The sequence below is a fragment of the Notamacropus eugenii genome, chromosome 5, assembly GCF_028372415.1.
Source record: "Notamacropus eugenii isolate mMacEug1 chromosome 5, mMacEug1.pri_v2, whole genome shotgun sequence".
NCBI classification, from domain to species: Eukaryota; Metazoa; Chordata; class Mammalia; order Diprotodontia; family Macropodidae; genus Notamacropus; species Notamacropus eugenii.
This window is the reverse complement of record NC_092876.1, coordinates 353,040,568-353,056,399: the sequence shown is the minus strand read 5'-3', so window position 1 is coordinate 353,056,399 and position 15,832 is coordinate 353,040,568. Positions and strand designations below refer to the sequence as shown.

Genomic DNA, 15,832 nt, shown 5'->3' with positions numbered 1-15,832 from the left:
CTTTTTCTCTTTCAAAAGAAAAATAGGATTGAGTATGAAGGATGGATTGAGAAAGTTCCAGGGGAGACAGGATGCATTGAAATCATAAGTGGGGCTCATCTTGGCCAGGAAAAGGGTCACCTTTGTCTCTTCGACTAGGGGGAGGGGAGAAAATAGGTCTACTTGAGTGGAGGAGGAAAGCTGAGGAAGTTCATGTCAGGGACCCCAATCTTCTTTGTAAAGTAAGACATATTGTCTGATGACAAGAAAGGGTGTTGGGGTGTAGACTGGGGGGCTTGAAGAGAATGACTAAGGTATGGAATAGCCACTTTTGGAAATGTGATGGGAAATCACTAAGAGATGAATTAAAAGGTTGTTGTACAGCTACCAGAGCCCAAGTGAGAGTGCACAGTATTAGTCTGTAGCAGCCTCAGTCACATAGCTTCATGACTTTCTCTAATAATACTCAGCAACTCCTGAGGCAGAGTGGAGAAGACTGATAGGGATTACATAGGGTAAACAGAGAGAGAAAGAGGTGTCTATCTGTGAATGCACGGTATCTGTGTGGAATATGGATCTGTTTTATCTCTGTGTTTCATCTCAGTGATGCTGTCTGTCTTCTTTCTATCCCCTCCATCCCCCTCACCTTCTGTAGTGTATGGAACTCATTGCTGCCTGGTAGGTAGGGAGGCAGCAAGAACTGGTACCAGGGTAGATAAATCTGTGGGGTTCTTTGTCTCACTGAAGTTCCAGGCATTGATAAAGTTTTAGAACTATAGCCACATAAAAATTGAAGACATTGGATACAAAGAATGATGCCTGGGCAGAGAATGGCAATGGACATTTCTAAAGATGACAGAATTTATTTTATTCAACCTAAATGCATAAAAGTACAGGTGGGAACATTATTTATGCAGGTATATGCAAATGATTTTATAAAATAAGTAAAGCCCTTCTGCTTTTTGCAAGTTGCCAAGGTGGTTCCTGATATTTTAAAAGCTATAGACCTTTAAATGTAGTCTACTCAGTGTCGGAATCCCTCTATCAGAATCACTGACATTGTCAGGGCAAATTTATTTATTTTTTCTCCTAAGAGATGCTTACAAGGTTCTCTTAACCATCATGACCAGGATGGTATCCACAGAGATATAAAATGGAAAAAACCCTTAAAAATTATTGAGGAGTAAATCACAATATTCAAAGCAGAGAATGTTGGCCTAGAAAACATAAACCCATCTGACCCTATGTGTCTGGTACAGTGAATTCCTAAGCTCAGAAATATGGGGCCCGGCTGTGCATGCCATATTGGTGTTGTAAGACTGGCAGTGGGTTGGCTTCAGCATGGTCTATTTCAAACTCTTTCACAGTGCCCAGTGTTGCGTGTTCCCAGATGACATTTGGTTGGCAGAAGCTGGGCCACCAAAGCTGGCGGCCTGGAATTTGGCCCACTGTGTTTTGACAAACATATAATTGACCATCTGATTACCATGCTATGTAACTGCACTAGGGTCACTAGGAGAACCTACGTCTACGTTAGGTTCCTACTAGTCCTCTTGTTCATCTACTAAGTCCATTTTTTAGAGAGCCAAGGAATGGCTCCTTCAAAAAAAAAATCACACACGCTAACTTCCCTCCCTCCACCCCCAACACACACATGCAAAAGAGAATATGGTAAATGTGGCATAAGCTATTGAGAATTTTCTTAACATTGTCTTGTCAGCTCAAAGTGAACTACAGAAAAGCACATTTATGATGAACCCTGATAGAGTGAGAAGAAATGAATATTTCTGAATTTTTGTCAACTCATGACTGTGTACAAGTTGAGAGTCAGTTTGGTGGTGTGGAAATTTTGCTCTGAAAAAGACAGCAATGAGGAAATTACGGAAAATTTAGCGAGTAATTGACTGTAGGGGAACAATATTAAGAGATTATGCTCCATTACATATGAATAAAGATGGCTGCTGCTGTTTTAGAGCAAGAAAAGAGATGGAGGAAACTCTCTTTTCTCTGATTCCATTCTGGCCCAAATGTTCCAATCTCCCATATGCAACATTCACCTTTCCGGAGGACCAACAATTCAGGAGCAGAGACAACCATTTCTTAATGTCTACTCTGATCAGGAAGTCATGGGGACATAACATCAATTCATCTCGGACAGCAGAGGAGTCAAACATGGGCCTAGTTCTGTGGCCCACACTAGATTAAAATGCAATTGGGAAATAGTTAACAAAACAAAGATACATAAAAATATAGATAATACTAACATGTGGTTTTCTAAGTCAACATCAGCCTCTCCACCCTCACCCGGGATTCTTATGTGTCACTGAGTGGCCCCCATTTCTTTCTGAGTTTGATATTCCTGTCTTGGAGGATAAAGGCTGTGACATTTTGTATAACACTTAGCTGAGTGGTATGACTGCTGCACTGAATGCACAGTACTGCAAAGCAGAGGTGGATGATAAAAACAAACCAAGCCAAACCAGCAGCACTGCAGCGAGAGAGCAGGAACTGTCTTTAAGTTTTTTGGGAGCTTGTTACAAGCACTTGATACTGAAAGAAAGCGAGCGAGAGGCCCGAAAATACTGTAGCAACAGTAGTTACAACAGTGTAGGTTGTTTGTTGCCTGTTGTCACTGGCCTTGTTATTGACAGAGGTGACAGCAGGAGGTAGGAACACATGCTGGGTGAAACTTGGGACTGTGTGTGTGTGCGTGTGTGTGTTTTAATGGAGAATTCCATTGTAGTATGGAATTATCCTTTCTCTTTTCTTCACTTAAGAATAATGTCATATCATTTTCCTTGTCTGGTCTGATGACCAGAGCCCAAATAAATAATTCTGGGTTGCAGAAATCCCACACATAGAAAGGGGCAGGTTGTACAAACGAGCCGCCCAAGTCATCTGCTTCAGGGCAGCATTACTGGAGAAAGATTTGTAGCATAGTATAGCAGAAGAACAACAACTGATATTTATATAGTGTTTTAAGATACGCAAAGCGCTTTATCTATTTTCTCACTGGACTCTCACAACAAATCTATATGGAAGATACATCTGTTATTGTTATCCCTATTTTATAGGAGAGGAAACTGAGGCTGAAGAGATGAAGTAGCCTATTTATAGTCACTCAGCTAAGTTAGCATCAGAGGCAGGATTTGAACCCAGATTTCAACTGTCGCAAAGTCTAGCATTCTTTTTCCCTGCTGGACCAATTAATCAATAAGCATCTATTATGTGCCAGGCCTTGTGCTCAGTGTTGGGGGTACAGCTATAAAGAATGAAACAATTCTTATTCAAAATAAGGGGAGAGAACAAGTACATATAAACACACACACATACGTAAAATCAGCAAGTACACGTACATACGCACGCGTATCCATCTACACCACACCAGCGAGTTACATACAATGTAGTCTGGGAAGGAGTGCACCAGCATTGGGGAGCCAGCACATCTGGTTGGAGTCCCAGGTCTGACAGTTGTTAAACGCCAGCAGGCCAGCTGCTTTACCTCTCAGAGTCTTTACTTTTCTCATTTGTAAAATGAGGCAAATAATCCTTGAATAAATTCATGGGATTTTTGTGGGCTTTATAAATTTATACTTTATAAATTGCGAATCACTCTATATATGTGAGCTGTTCTCATCATCCTCATCCTCATCCTCAAAGGGATGTTCTGAGGACCCAAAGAGCTAATGTATGTAGAGTGGTTTAGAAGCCTTTAAGAGCTGAAAGCTACTGTTATTACAGAGTTGTCTTTTCTTTGTCTGTGACTAAAAAGGAAGGACAAAGGAAATTCCACTTGGGATCAGAGCAATGAAATAGAAAAAGCACCTGGAGAATTCAGCACACAGTCAGGCCTAATTAAAAGTCAGGGTCAAAATCTGGAATTGGATCCTAGACTAAAGGCAAGGCCTGAGATAGGTGCCTAGGACAGAGGGGCTCATTCACAGAAGAGAGGAAAGAGGCAGAAGGAGATGATGTTATCTCACTGTGAATGAAAGGCAAGTGAGGAACACTTAAGAGCCTAATTTTCTGACCAGTTCCCAAGGCACTTTCTTCTGTTTTGGATGAGGCCCTGGGGTGACATCATTGCAGTTATCAGCTATTTATATGGGGCACTTGTGTACAGTACTACCATCAGAAACCCAAAAGAACATCTGGATTATATTTACCCCACTGAAAAAGGCATAGACTTATGCTTTGGAACTATCTAAATGATCAAAAAGCCCACCTTGGGGAGGGAGGGAGGTGGAAAGGCTGCAAGTTTTCTATAGGCTATGGCTCTCTTCCTTCCTCATTCTCCTCCTCACATTCATGGAAGGTAAGCTCTATCTGGCTTCAGAACTGCCCACACTAAAAAACGGATGTGAGTTAGAAAGAATTTCAGATTGGATCTTTCAATTACGTTTTCCCTTCAAAATTCTCCTCCTCAATTTTGTCCTTTTGGTTATAGGTCTCCAGGCCCCAGTGCTTGTGGCTGGTGTGTGAGGCTGCCCTCGAGCCCTGACGTCATAATTAACCAGGGCAGTGCAGCCAGGAGAGCACTGTGCTGACTCATGCCTAGTGATGGGAGGATTAATGCCTTGTCTAACACAAAGCTATTATGTGAACTGTTTTTCCATAAAAGAACGGTGACAAAAAATGATTTGCCAGTCAGAATACAAGCAATGTGCAACACTAGGTAATGCAAAGGGAGCAAGGTCGAGGCACTAAGTGTTAACTGTAAACATGCACATGTACACCTTCCAAAGCAGTAATAGACCCTCTCTATCAGCACTACGAGTGAGAATAACAAGACTTGTCAGGGGCAGGTAGGAACCACCCCTGCTGTATAAATGCATAATACATGGCACAGGTCTTATGGGACTTTAATCAATCCCCTTTCTCTGTCAAATAAATGTCAGATTAGGCTTCACCCACTGCATATTCTTTGGAGACTTCTACTTCCCTCGATCTGTCTGCATGCATCTGCAAGGAACATTTACAGAAAGGACCAGAAGGACCCTTTTTCTGTGCAAATGGCTACAGCATAAGGAATACCCCCGGGCTGGGAATGGAATAAAGCTTTTTATTGTTGTGGACTAGGGAGAGTGGCCACAGGAGAGTGAGATGCACAGTCAGAAGGATGCTGACTGTCGCTTAACCCAGCAGGTTTATCTGAATGGGTGTCATCACCAGCAGGAAGACTTCTAACCCAGGAGGCTATGGTTTATAGCAGAATGGCAGGATTCCTGGAGCTTCAATTCTCCTACCAATGACCTTAGACAGACTCTTCTTACTTTTCAGGCAGCTAAGAGTGAAAGTCAGCACAGTCCTATTCAGGGCTGCTTAGGTCAGGGCTTAAACCATGAAAATGTAACTTATTATTTCTAACTAAAATCCAATTTATTTAAAAAAGAGAGAGAAACTCCATTCTGAAAACATGACACACAGTCCTAAGGAGTTTGGGGGTGTTATGCTATTGTATAAAAGTACATTTTTTTTGTAGTTATTATGCCCACTGCTGATAAATATTAAGAATCCTGGGGGAAAGAGCTGCAAATTTTGGCCTGAAGTTAAAATTAATGAATGCTGGACAGAGTGCTTAGCACTTCAGTGGGACTCTGCGAATACCTGTTGATTGATTGGTATAGGAGGACAAAAACCAAAACTGTTGTCAGTTTCTGAGCAATGTCAACTGCATTCCTAAACAGCAACAGGTTTTGCAAATAGCTGCTGCTATCAGCCTTTAAGACAAAATGGAAAGGGCCTTTCCAACTAGACTCATGGAAAGCAATGTTCGTCAATGGTGTCATCTCCAAAAGTAAAGAAAATGATAAATAGGCCCAGTATCATGTTATGAATCTGCAGCAAAGTCAACTAGTAAACATGATGAAAACGAATGATCATTTTTCAAATCAGAGTTTTCTCTGAAAGGTGAAAAAACAGATTTACTTACAGAAGAGGAGGGGATGAGACCCTTCAGGGACAGACCAGGGATTGACTGGTGAGCTGAGAAAACAAAAGGAAAAATGAAACCATTAAAAAATAAAGCAAATGATATGGTGAAAAGAAGAAAAGTAAGCTTGGCTCCAGCAGGGAATCTAGTCAAGCAGTAGGAGCTCATGTAGTTTGTTACTTGCAACACAAAGAGAACAGAGAATGCTGCTTCAGGGAAGGAGTTTCCAAAGGGGTAGGCCTCCTGCTATGGTGACTGACACGGCACTCATTGTCATACAGAGCATCACCATTTTCTATGTGGATTCTGATACTCTGATCTCTATCATAGGTATGATCTAAAATATAAGAAAGCATCACTGTGTCATTCATCACTAATTGACCAGACAAAGAAAGAGAAAGCATCAAAACTTGATCTAGGCTAAACCTTGATTAATTTTTTCCTTTCAGGTTAAGGTGAGCCATATAGGAAGCCTGGAGGAAGACAGTAGCTCCAAGAACAGTTGTAGTTAGGAATGTTGTCTTCAGCATCTTCTTTCTCTCTGTCTATATTCCTTCCTCCCCCAGGCTACCAAACTTTTCATCCAGATCGGCTCCCCTCCTCTCCTATTGATCTGAATAAATGATCTGATAAATGATACATATGAAGGTCAGAAACTGAAGGTGTTACTTTACACAGTAGTATTTATATTTTTAAAAGAAAGAAGGCAATGTTTAATTCAAATGAATAAATGTCTAGTGGTGGAATTTCAGGTTATCAGGAAAAGAGTGGACAGACTGCCAGACTTAGAATCAGGAAGACTGCAGTTAAAATTGAGCCTCTGACACACACTGGCTGAGTGGCCATGGACAAGTCATTTAATCTCTCCTCACCTTGGTTTCTTCATCTGAAAAAGGGGAAAAATAACGGTATTACCTCTCAGGAGTGTTGCAAATATTTGTAAAGCATTAAGTGTCATATCAATGCTATCTAGTTAGCTATGAGGGAAAAGGGTTTGTTTTTTTTTCCCTTGGTATCTCTCAAGTATATCATCAATCAACTTGAGGGCTGATTTGGTCATTAATTCTTGTTAGCCTGTTCCTTAAAAGGATATAATTAAGATAGCAGAAGACCCAGGCACCTTAGCAAACCAATAAAGGGTGCTGAAAAACAAATAGCTATTTCAGAAGTTCTGTCATAAAGCTATTTTAGAAGAATTCAAGCAAAAGGCTTGATCTAAAAGAAGAACAAGAACTCAATCAGGAGAATGGGCAACCCAAGAGAAAGCACTTTCTAGAAAACTTGCTGAATGAGTGCTTCATCAATAGCAATAAGAATCCCCCAGAGAAATGCAAAATAGACTTTATAATAAATGTCACATGACCAATTCCTACAGATGACTAAGGCCTTTAAAAGAATATTCATGATAAAAATGTGGTCTGAATTAATATGTCTGCCAATTTGAAAATATTTCCAAAATGTTTCCAGAAATGAATTTAATGAGATTTTTCAAGAGGATAACTAGGACATGTATGATTCACAAGGGACAGTTATTTCTATCTTTTCCTTCTTTTCTTTATGACTTTGGATGAGTCATTTTACCTCTTAGGACCTTAATCTCCTCAGTAGAAAAGGAGCCTGGATTTACACGATCCCTTCCAAGTCTCATATTTCATGATATAGAAAGACACTGGTCTTTAAAACGACTTAGATTTTGCTTAATTATAGTTTTCTACTCTAATACAAGCTGCTTGTTCCCTCCCCTGCTGGGAGAAAAAGAAACAGATAAGCTAATTTTCTATTAAATCCTCTATTATACATCCAATAATTCTCTTTAGCATATGTTATAGTTATCATTATCCATGTTTAGTGCTATTGGTTTTTTGTGGCACTTAATATGTAAAATAAAAATTTTTCATTTCACATTTTAATGAGGATATATTCAAAAAAAGTGAATAATTCAGAGTTAAAGTTCAAATGTTGTCAGGCTGTAACAGGATAAACGGTCCCTAAGTTGACCCAGCACATCTGAAGGCTAGAATGCAAAATATTATTCTTTCTGGACTTAAAATGACAAAGGCCATGAGTGATATGAATCTGACATGTAGAGAACAATCACAGTGTGTGTGCCACTGTCTAAGACAAATTACAACCAAATTAAATTGGGGATTTTACTGGGTATAATTGTTGTCTTTATATATTAATGAATAACAATAATACATGATTCCAAATTGAATAGTAAGGCTAAAATTTAATCTCAGAGTTCTTACACTATTCATAAATGTTCATAAACGTCAGAAGACCCCTACTCCTTGATTGAATTACAATCTAGTATGCAATTTTGAGAACAAGTATTAATCTACATAGATTTATTTTTCTACAAGTCAAATTGTTATTTTATTGATATGTGCCCTTTTCCCCTAAGTGATATTCACCTTATGTCTTCAAGTTTTTTTCATTTAGAATCCTAAAAAGAATCTGTGACAGTTTCAGAAAAGACTAAAACCATTTGCATGAATCATATTAAGTCCCAAGTCACTGATATATCACTAAAAGGATTGGAAAACTGCCATGATTAAATACTTTAAGCACTTGTTGTTCAGTCATGTCTGAGTCCTCCTGACCCTGTGGACCATAGCATGCTAATACTGTCCATGGGGTTTTCTTGGCAATGATACTGGAGTGGTTTGCTATTTCCTTTTCCAGTGGATTAAGGCAAAACAGAGGTTAAGTGACTTGCCAGGGTCATACAGTTAGTAAGTATCTGAGGCTGTATTTGACCTCAGGTCTTCCTGACTTCCAGGTCTAGTGCTCTAGCTACTGAACTACCTAGTTGCCTCCCCATTAAGCACCAATGAGAGGTTACTGTGGAGGTGAGCTCTAATTATAGTTCTGTTACTTATACAGGTAAATTATGACATAGTCTTGAACTCCAAGGAACTCAAAGTACTTTTGTAGTTGCAGTTTTAGCTTAATTTAGTTCATCCCTTAAATTAAGTCACTTGGTGTCTCATGGGATAGATGAGAGGAAAACCTGCTCCTTCCAGTTAACATTTCCTCAGGTAGACAGCCTGCTGTTTGTTTACAATAAGCACAAAGATCCCTGAGGGAAGGACCTGTTTCATTTTTTTGTCTAGATTCTCAGCACCTATCATAATGCTTTGCTCATGATGGGACTTGATAAATGTTGAACTGAATTGCTCCCTACCACAGAACCCTGGTTGCCTAAGGACTTTATTCTAAGAATTCACATTCAATGTGTAGAAAAGTGGGCTCTACTAAGAAAGTTAGGAAAGGAGATGAGGAAAGGGCAGGGGAAATGCCACTATAAACGATGCCTTCTCTGGCTCTGCCTTTTCTTGATTTTAGCCATGGTCATAAACAAGAGTTTAGCACTTAGAGAACAAGTGCTGCATCTGAGTTTCTGAATACATGAGGGAAGTCTTTTTAAAATTTTCTTCTGGAGCTATATGGTGCTACGTGGGTCAATTTGCTTTTTTGAAATGAGGATGGGGGAATACTGGATCAAATTAATCTTCTAATTTTTGTGTTTGTAAACCAAGAAGAAGTTATCATTATTTCTGCTCTATGGTGAAAAGCATAAGGTACATAACAACAACAAAAAAAAAGGTTTTTGGCAATTAAAAATGGAGTACAAATATTTTTATTCTCATCTCAATTCACTAAGTACCACCCTAGATCACATTCAAGTCCAGGATCTTTTTAGAAAATGGCATATATTATTATGCTTCATCACCATAGCCATGTGGGGAATAACTGTGGACTTCAGTTTACTCATCTGTAAAATGAGAGATTTAGACTGGATGACCCCTAAGGTTCTTTTCAGCTCTATATCTATGGTCCTATCATCTTCTAAACTGATAAATACTTTACTAAATAAAAAAAATCATAAGAAGTTAGTAAATTTATTAAGTGATTGTATCCCACTAAATTTATTTTCTCTTTAATTGTGAAAAAGATAAGGTACAACATATTCATCATGGATGAATCAGAAAACTAATATGCTAGTACTCTACTGATGATGAAACTGAAGTATTAAGCACTGATCCAAAGTTTCTTAACCTTTTTGAAGGGGATAGATGGTACGATAGCAACCAAAGGATGATCTCTTAAAAAAAAACAACCAACAGAATTTTAATAATATTATTGATCATTTTTTTATTCTACTCTTCTTTAAATTAGGTAGGATCATAGCTTTGCTTCCAATGGACAATAATAACAATAACTTTGAATAAGAAATGATTCAATATATTTGAACATTTCTTTCCTATGCTAAAAGTACTTTATTAATTAATTCTTATGTGGGAGTAATTCCAAGTAGTAGGATGAGGGTTTTTACCTCATTGGTTTTCCTAATACCTTTCTAGCTTCCCATGTTTTCAGAGGATGAGGCGGATTGAAGTTTTAGATTCATCTGTCTCAGAATAAGTGCCAACTCTCTAGGTTCCTGTCAATTGATATTCCATCTTTATCCTGGATACATGATTTCTTTGATCTGACAGATTCAAAAAAATTTCTGCTTGATTTAATGACATTTGATATATCCTGAATTTGGTCATTTTAATTCCTCATTTTTTTAAACTTGGCATCAAGTTTAGTGATTTAAATTAAAGAGAGAGGTAATGGAGCTACACAGATAGAGAACACGCATGTTAGTTCCCTGATTTCCATTTTACTGACTCTTCCTAAACCCTTTTTTACATTTCCATTTATTTCTTCATCAAGTATAAGGTGGATAGTGGACGTGAATGCAATACTTTTTGCAGCCAATTTTTCTCAACTGCAACATGACAATATGTTTTTTCCCCATGAGAAGAACAAGCAATCACAAAATGACCCTTCTTTCCTTAAGATACAGTTTAAAGAACCCTAAAGGACTACTATAACCTGAAAATAGAGATGAGGAAAAAGGTGATAATAAACTATAATTAGAGTAAGACTTCAAACACCAAGTTTACAAGGTAGGTCTAGGAATCACCTTTAAAAGATACCTTTGACCCTATTGCTTCTCCTTCTACACTTACTACTTGCCATTTCTTTTTTAAATTGGAGAGCCTGCCACTCAGGGAGTCTTACTTGTTTGGTGCTAGCAAGTGGTAAGAGGTATCAGGAAATGATTAGGGCCACAGACTTCTGGGAGAGGTGGATAGACCTCATTCTGGGAACACCTGTATAGCTATTCCACTGGACCTGTGACATAAGGCATGATATACTAGGAACTTTGAATTTTTAGATATAGTGCATAAAAATGGTCCACTCAGGGACTGTGTGTGCTGAAACGACTCATTTATTCTTATAGATGCTGTAGTATCTACTATAAATAAAAATACTGGGCTACATATAAATGCACCTCATACGTCATTGAAGAAAACAAAGTTGTGTCCATTCTGAGGGAATATTACATAGCTGACTCTTTGGGATGGGAGTGCAACATGAAATTCAATCTAATAATTAGGCAGATGTGAAAATGATGGAGGGCACAGCTATAAGAAGAGAAGTCTATAGCAGTTTTAATTAATGATAGATGCCATTTTTAGATGATCAGTTAGAGTCAAGTTGCTTCCCTTTAGTTATAGAAGAATTACTATTCCCCCAAGGAGGAAGAACACCACATACACTATCAGTTTCATCAGAAAGGACTAAGGTACATAGGATTCTCTGCTTGGTATTATCTAAAGATAACAATGGGGGCATAGTCCTCATTCTACAGAAATTGATTCCATAGTTACTGATACAGACACACACATATTCAACAGATTCAGGTAGTAGAATAAAAATATTAAGTCAAGTTAACATGCATTTATTAAGTGCTTACTATGTGCTGGGCACTATGTTCCATGCTGGGTGTACAAATAGAAGCAAAAAGAAAGACAGCCCTTGCCCTCAAAAAATTTACATTCTAATGGAGGAAGAAAACACCTCTGTCTATGAGGGAAAGAAGTGTTTTCCATAGAAGTGTGATAGCAAGTTGTGGAGAATAATAGATGGCTTTAAAATGTAGATTCCTGGAGAAATTCACCAGTGGGAAAAGGAGGGGGGGTCACAGGGGGAGAGGGAAAAGGCAGCTGAAGCATAGTGACAAACTTCAAAGAATAAGAAGATAACATGTGAAAGGAAGCTGAAAAATGGAAGGAGGAGGGTTCTTGCATGGAGGCATAGTGGCAAAGTATGGAGAAGGAAGGATGGTTGGTCTGGACTCTTCCTCAAAATGGAAACTCTGAGAGGAACTCATCAATGGAATAAGATCACAGGGGTTAAGGGAGAAGGAGTGACAGATATAGGGTTGAAATTAGAGCTAGTGTAAGGTAGTATCTGAAAGTAAAGGACAAATTACTTTAAAAGAATTTTAAGGAACCAGGGTAAGATAAACGTAAAGTTAAATAATACTCATGTTCTTTTTTTATGGGTCTAGCCACTGCTATGAGTTCGTTAATTTTCTGGAACACATTTCTACTCCACCATTAAATGAAGAGAAAAAATACTTAAAAACAAAACAAAACAATTGTGACTGTTTCAATGTCAGTGTAATGGAAATGAAAAACTAGAGACTTCCTCTTCATTATCATATATGACCCAATATGATTGGTCAATAATATTTTATTGTTATAGTCTAGGAATAACCATGGTTACAAAAATCAAAATTTATAGAAACTGGGATTAATTAACTTGAGGAAGAGAAAGGTTGAGATATATGTTGATGCTGACCTGAGATTGCAAAGGAGTTAATACAAAGATGCTAATATTCAGCTGTTGAATTTCTGAGGAGGATAGAATAATATTAAATCATATTGTGAGGGACTTAGAACAGACAAAAAGAAGAATTTTCTAATGGCCAAAGTGGAAAACAATATAAGAAGTTCTCAAAGAAGGTGGTAGAATTTCTCTGGAGGTCTTTGAAAGCTGGAGTCACATTTGCCTTGGATGGCACAATCATGAATGGCTCTGCCAAAAGTTAGGAGAATGAACTTGATCTCTTTTAGGCCTCTTTAGCAACTTGTTTCTGATATGCTTATGTATCAGACAATTTCCATGAGACTAGAGTTCAACTCTCTGGTCTGAAATTTCCTAGTTGTTTGACTATGGGGAAGTTGTGCCAACTCTCTAAGCCAAAATTGCCTTATCCATAAAATAGTCTTATTAAAGAAAATGACTTATATACATTAAAGATATATATCAATATGAATCATATCATCATGATCCTCATCATCTATAACAGAAGCAAAGTAGAGGGAAAATACAAACTACGGTACTTGTATTAGGATTTGTTTTGTGTGTGGTAGTGTCAATTAAACATTTATTAAGCACTTAGCATGTCCCAAGCATTTTGCTAGTAGCTGGGAATATAAGGAAAGACAAAAGACAGTCCCTGCTTCCAAGGAGCTCTCAATCTAATGGAGGAGACAACACAAAAACAACTATGTAGAAACAAGTTATATAAAGGATAAATTGTCACTAATTAACAGAAGAAAGACACTAGAATTATAAGGGATCAGGAAAGATTTCCTGTAGAAGGTGGGGTGCTAACTGATACTTGAAGGAATCCAGAGACTCCAAGAGGCAGATATAAGCAGGGAGAGTCTTCCAGGTATGGGGAGGCAACTAGGGAAAATACTTGGAGTCAAGAAATGGAATATCTAATGCAAGGAACATCAAGGACAGCAGTGTCGCTGAATCAAAGGCTACATGGTCAGGGAGAGGTATGGTAGAAGGTATGCTATAAGAAAGCTGATAAGGTAGGGGAGGTAGGGCAAGTTATGAAGGGCTTTGAACACCTAAGAAAGGATTATGTATTTGACTTTACAGGTGATAGATAGAGAGGCACAAGAATGTATTGAGTAGGTCTTTGACCAGAGTGGTTTAGGAAGATCACTGTCACAGTTAGACAGAGGATGACCTGGAGTGGAGAGAGACTTGTGGCAAGAAGACCAATCAACAGGCTATAGCCAAGGACTAGGCATGAGGTTATGAGGACCTAATCAGGTGGTGGACATGTCAGAGGAGAGAAGGGGGCAAATGTGAGAGAAGTCATGAACAGGTCTTGACAACAGACTGGATAAGGGGAGTGCAAGAGTGAGGACTTGAAGACAGAAAAAACCTAGATTGTGAGTCTAAATGACTGGGAGGATGGGGGTATCTTCAACAGTAATAAGGAAGTTTGGAAGGGGATAGAGTTTGGGGAGAAAGATAATTGAGTTTAGTTTTGGATATACTGAGTTTAAGATGTCTAAAGGACATCCAGCTTGAGATGTGCAATTGACAGCTGGGGACATGAGACTGGACGTCAGCAGAGATGTTAGGGCTAGATAAGCAGACTGGAGAACCATCAGCATGTAGATAATTGAAACCATGGGAACTGATGAAATCAGACCACAAGGTGAAATGGTATAGAGGGAGAAGAGAAGCTGGCCAAGTTCTGTTAAATTTAAAATGTATACTGAGCTTACCTATGTATTCAATTTGTTGAGACACGTCACATAGGCACAATTGAATAGAATATCCTCTAGAGTAAATTAAGGGCAATTTTAATATGATTATCCAGAGTATAACATCATAAAAGTTAATTCCTTCATATCTAAAAAATGTGACTTAATATTTCAGAAATATTACAAGAGGCAGCAATAAGGCACAGAGTTTAAGACCTGGAAGTAAAGATGGCTTGGGTTCAAATTCTGCCTCTGATTCTAGATTTATGACTCTGTTTAAGTCATTTAACTTTTTTGAGCCACAATTTCCTTATCTGAAAAACTAGAACAATCATATCTACAAGACCACTTCAAGGGATTAGTGTGAGGAAGAGAAGTGCTAATGTTTCTAATGTGCTTTGAAAACGTCAAAGGACTCTCTCTTTTTCTGTGTGTTTGTGTGTGTGTGTATAGATATACTTACACACATACATGCTATATATGTACATATAACACAACATACACATACATATATATGCTACCTTGTTATCATTATAAGACTGGCATAAATACAAATTCATTTGTTGGAACTCAGAAAATAGTACATAGTATTTGCTTTCAATTCAAACATTGAAATAATAACCAAACTTTCCTAAAATTTCTCCCAGTTCTATCTTTATAGTAAGGAGGAAATCTAGCTGCCAATACCTTGGTAATGATCAATCTAAAACTGACTCAGTTTTTAAAAAGTGTATTATGTTATCTAAACAACAATTGAGTCTATTCTATGGCCCAGAATTTTATCATAATAATAGGTGGCACTGACATAGTGATTTACATATGATATCTCATTTGGATCTCACTGCAATTCTGTGGTAATACAGGTATCATTATCCCCAAAGATGGATCTCAGAGAGAATAAATGACTTGTCCATGGTTACACAGATGACAAGAACCAGAAGTAAAAACTTAACCTAGCATTTCCTGACTCCAAATCTAACACTCTAGATGTGAGTAACTCTTATAAGTCACGTAGATACACCTATCCACAGGAAGCTCTTGGGAAGAGTCAACATGAGAAGTCTGCACACACACACACACACACACACACACACACACACACACACACACAAATTGGCACCACATTACAAAAGAAAGTTATTTCTAAAGCTGGGCTTTGACTACTAAAGATTCTTACAGTGTTATTCAGTCTTCGTTAGATAGAATCAGTCCCAATGTACCTCATAAAGATTTTGTACAGAAAAAGAAACACAGGCTTTCTTTTGCAACCCATTATTTTCATAAGAACATGAATCAAAGAGATAAACTATGCCAATTTCTTCATAGCTGACTTGTTATAGGATATTGTTCCAGTCCTCACTAATGACTCCTTGAGGTTGGTTATTACTGTGATTAGGAGTTGGGAGGATAGAGGTCTGAGACCTTTCGAAAAAGAAACATTTTGTTCAGTACCACTACAGAAAATAAAGTCAGCATTAAGCTAACTTTAACAACCCAA

The 15,832-nt window shown here is 38.1% G+C and overlaps 1 protein-coding gene across 46 annotated transcripts in view; it reads right to left on the bottom strand.

The window, feature by feature from the left end:
• Positions 1–15,832, bottom strand: part of ZBTB20 (zinc finger and BTB domain containing 20) — a 1,002,935-nt gene that overhangs the window by 211,727 nt on the left and 775,376 nt on the right. For all 46 annotated transcript variants that reach the window (XM_072616769.1, XM_072616772.1, XM_072616737.1 and 43 more), the window contains one exon: positions 5,912–5,964. The gene's annotated coding sequence lies outside the window, so the exon portion shown is untranslated. The remainder of the gene's footprint in view (positions 1–5,911; positions 5,965–15,832) is intronic.